This window comes from Dermacentor silvarum, chromosome 7 (assembly GCF_013339745.2).
Source record: "Dermacentor silvarum isolate Dsil-2018 chromosome 7, BIME_Dsil_1.4, whole genome shotgun sequence".
Classification (NCBI taxonomy): domain Eukaryota; kingdom Metazoa; phylum Arthropoda; class Arachnida; order Ixodida; family Ixodidae; genus Dermacentor; species Dermacentor silvarum.
This window is the reverse complement of record NC_051160.1, coordinates 113,225,473-113,229,638: the sequence shown is the minus strand read 5'-3', so window position 1 is coordinate 113,229,638 and position 4,166 is coordinate 113,225,473.

The window sequence follows — 4,166 nt, the reverse complement described above, 5'->3', positions numbered from 1 at the left end:
CTCTGGCTTTTCACAGCGCAAAAGTTCCCCCTATCATCTTCTCGGACTCACGCACAGCAGTTAGATCCTTCTCGGCCGCACTAGTGTCTGAACAGGCGAACAATATTGTGAACAAAGCACTTCTAAAGAACTCGGGAGAGCAGCGAAGGAGGATACCACATCTCGTGGTTCCCAGCCCATATAGATGGCTCAGTTAACCCGCTCGGATGTAATCCTAACGAGCAGGCCCACCGGATAGCGCGCGATTTCACGTACCGCGCTATCAGGGGTAGCCAGGCTCGGAACGAGGCCAACATCCACAAAGATCCATTATGTACCTTCCACGAAATTGTTTCCCATTATCGTCTCGGCAGGAGGACATTTCCACCCCCCACCCCAAATTGAACAAACCTCAGGCTAGCACACTCAGACTTCTGCAAACCCGTTCGTATCCCACTCCCCGGTCCCTTAACAGGATAGACCCTGAGCCATTCACAGTCGTGCTCCAAATGTGGTCATGACTCATGCTCTTTTGATCACATGCTCTGGTTGTGCCCAGCCCTTAACGCCTCTCCACCCATCACGAAAGAGCAATGGGAGGAATCCCTCAAGAGCAGCAATATTCAAATTCAACTCCAGGCTGTCCAGAGGGCCCACGACATCGCGACGGGACTTGGTCTCCCGGTCCCATCGTGGGCGGAGCCACCGACTTAATCTGGGGGAGTCTTCGGCTCGCCTAGATCTCAGTTCCTCAGGACTCAAATAAAGTTCTTGTCATGTCATGTCATGTCGGGCTTTGCAAATTTGTAAACGCGCCCGAAAAAATTTTATCGCAGTTCTGTAGGCTGCATTCCCTAGAGCAGTCATTACACCGGTAAAATATGTATAATATACAGATCACATAAACTGGTACAGTGCTTGCGAGGGTTTTGCGATTAGTAGCATATTTCAGGGTGGTGTCAAATACGCTAATCTTGTGCTTTAAATGTCCTAATAGACGTAGTTTACAGAATTTTGATGTCATAACTTGTTCAGAAGTTACACGGTTGACAAATTTCTATGTTAGTGTTTCTTTCGGCTCAGCAATTTTGAACAACATTTGTCAAAAGAATTGATGGCCGGATTCATTATTTTTCCTCGCAAGTGTAACAAATTTCATTAAAATGTGTCCAGTGTGTTTCGAGAGAAAAAAAAAACTTTTTTCTCTGAAAAGTGATTACGCTAGGAGTTCCGAGGCTAAAGCTTCCTCTTAATATTATTTCCCTAAGTGTTAAAGTGAAATCGTCTAGATCGCAATTCAAGCAATGACTTGAAGCACTCTTTATCGACAAACTACGGGACCGCCTAAAAATGGCTAGACGGTGGAAAGATTGTCAAAACGCTGTTCCCCCCACAGCCCTCTTCCAGTAGGATTATATCTACTCCCCAAGGTACACAAGCCGTACAGCCCCGGTCGTCCTAGGGTGTCAGCTATTGCAAGTGCCACTGAACTGCTTTTAACCTACTCTATGTTGATATTCTTAATAAAATTATTCCCGCTTCCTTTCTGTTGTACCCAAAGAAAACAAATCACCTTTACTGACAGTCTTGACCTCAGCGTTCTTGACGACTCGCTATCTGTTACACTGGAAACACGACTACGACATTCCTTCTGTATAAACACTTATTACCGACATGCTTTGCATAAACCTGTGGATATGTCAACTCTAGCCACCCAACTAAAACAAATGCTCCAAATAAACAACTTCGAAGCTTATGGCACACACTACGTAGAGATTAGCCGGACCTCAATGGCTTCTAATATAAGAACCGGTTCTTTAAAAAATGTGCATTTAAATTGATGTACCACACGCGCTATATATATGAAATCTTCCAAGTTTGCCACCATGAAGAGGCTGAACATGTTTCTTTGATTACGAACTTCAATGACGTTCATCTATCACTTTCCTTCACGCCGATCTAATCGGTTTCTACAATCAACTTTCTCGACGTCACAGTGTCCCTGTCAGGTAACAAATAAACAACCAGGCTTTACAGAAAGACAACAGACAAGCATCGTTATTTTTTTTATTTGAAAGTAGCCACACAAACATAAAAGACGAGCGTGCCATACAGCTAGGCCCTCCGTTAAGAGAGGCTATGCCCCGCGCATTCAGACTTTCGCGACAACTGCAATGAGCTTCGCGACGCCACGATAAGGCGACAATATCCGCCTCAAATATTTGAAGACGCTGGTAAATGTTTTGATGCAGCCAATAGCAGTTAGCTTCTTAAATAGAAGATACCTTTAACCGCGAACATCTACTAACTTAGTATTAACGCACTCTGCACTGATACTGAAACGTTAACCACATCCTCCAAAAAAGCATAACACCATCCTGATGCCGAGTTATCGTCTCAGAAACATCGTTCAGGAACGACCACGTGCATCATTCCATGGGTCAAGAATCTTGCGCGTCGTGGTAACGCCATCCAAGACAACCGCTTCTGTTCACGTAGGGTGACGTCCTTGTCACAAGCAACGCTGTAAGGTATGGGCTCACATGACCACTCTAGTGTAAGTACTTCATCACGTAAGCTTAAGCCTGAGCAAAGGAAGACTTTCACGCGAGAGAAAAAAAAAGCATTGAAAGCAATGAAGATATCCCTTCAACAAATCGAACGGTCACGCCCGTCTGTTAACTACGCGTATATTGCTATAAAAAGCACATTGCGCGGACGCATCCTAGTGCAAGCAACAAAATTGCAGTAGTTGGCTGAGTTACCACCAATAAAGCCATGACAGCAACCATCAACAACATATTAAGGGTATTTGAGGAAGGTATGCTTCGTTAAGTTACACAAGAACCGCGAGCTTAATGCACGTCTTATTTACCACACACTATTAAAGAGCCGCAAGTTAAAGACAAGTTATCCTGTTAAGGAAGTTATACATCAGGACTCAACTACAGAAGGAATCACACAGTTGATGTCGGGCAGGTGTCTTGCAAAAGTGCGCATTGTTGTTATAATTCATGTGAATATATCAGTCGAGTAAAGCAAAATGAACGACACATAGGCAAAAATAAACGCCGAGAGAACATGCAAGCATAGGTAAAAGAGCAGGAATGCCTTACATGCCTTACAAGGAAGCATAAAAAATATTGTGCGGACCAGATTAGAGATGTGACAACAATCTATCCGACACATTTTTAAGAATATTTCAAGTGCGAACATCAAAACACAGTTTGTTTTATAACGTTTACCTTGCAGGGGTGAATGCTAATGACCGAAATTGCTTCTGCCAATATTTACAATGTGGCATTACCACAGTACACAAGGTTTAATAAAGCTAGGCTGCTTTGTAAAGCACGTGGTGCCCTTTAAATTCGTGCGTAGCATAAACGTTCTCAATAGCGCATGAAAAGCAGTAGTTATCTATCTGCCAAGTTCCAAACGTTTTTCAGAAAATGCCCTATATCGCATGGTGCTGGCGGAAATATTGGGCTCACTAACTCAAGCGAGTAAAATATTTTTATGGCACGAAATTTTGGATATCTGCGCAAAGTGTTTCAGTTACGAAAACAGCTTGTGCAAAGGTACCCTGATCTGTAACCAAAACATAAAGTTGGGGAAAAGTTTCTACCTCAAGTGGTATATCTGCCTGCATTGCAGTGTGCGCGGCCAGAGATATACAGCAAACACTTCATCAGGGTTTCCTCGCCGAGTTATTTGCTTCGAAGATGTTTATTGTGGCGCTCAATTCTCATTAGGAAAAATAATACAGGCATAGCACACAAAAATGATCTAAAATGAGTATAAACTTTATGTGACTACGCCGGGCCCAAAGAAACTGCTCAGTGACGAGGAACGGTGAGAATGCGGCGAGCAAATACGAAACGCAGCCCTTTCGGAGGCGCCATCAGAATGTAAGCGAGCGCTTCTGCGGACACGGTTGGCGCGGAAAACGCAAGTAACGAGAAAAATTCATCTGCAACAATAGAGGGAAGCTTATGAAGAGGACATGTTGGAACGCAGGAGAGCGCGTCGGCGGGCACATTATGCTTGAAAAAAAAAAAGCACTAGAACAAGATTTCTTTCATTTACCAAAGATAACATTGGTGATAAAAAACAAGTTTACAGGGGAGATTGTCATAGTGTGCGTGGTATTCTTTGGAGTTGCATATACCCTTAAAATACGGCAGAAT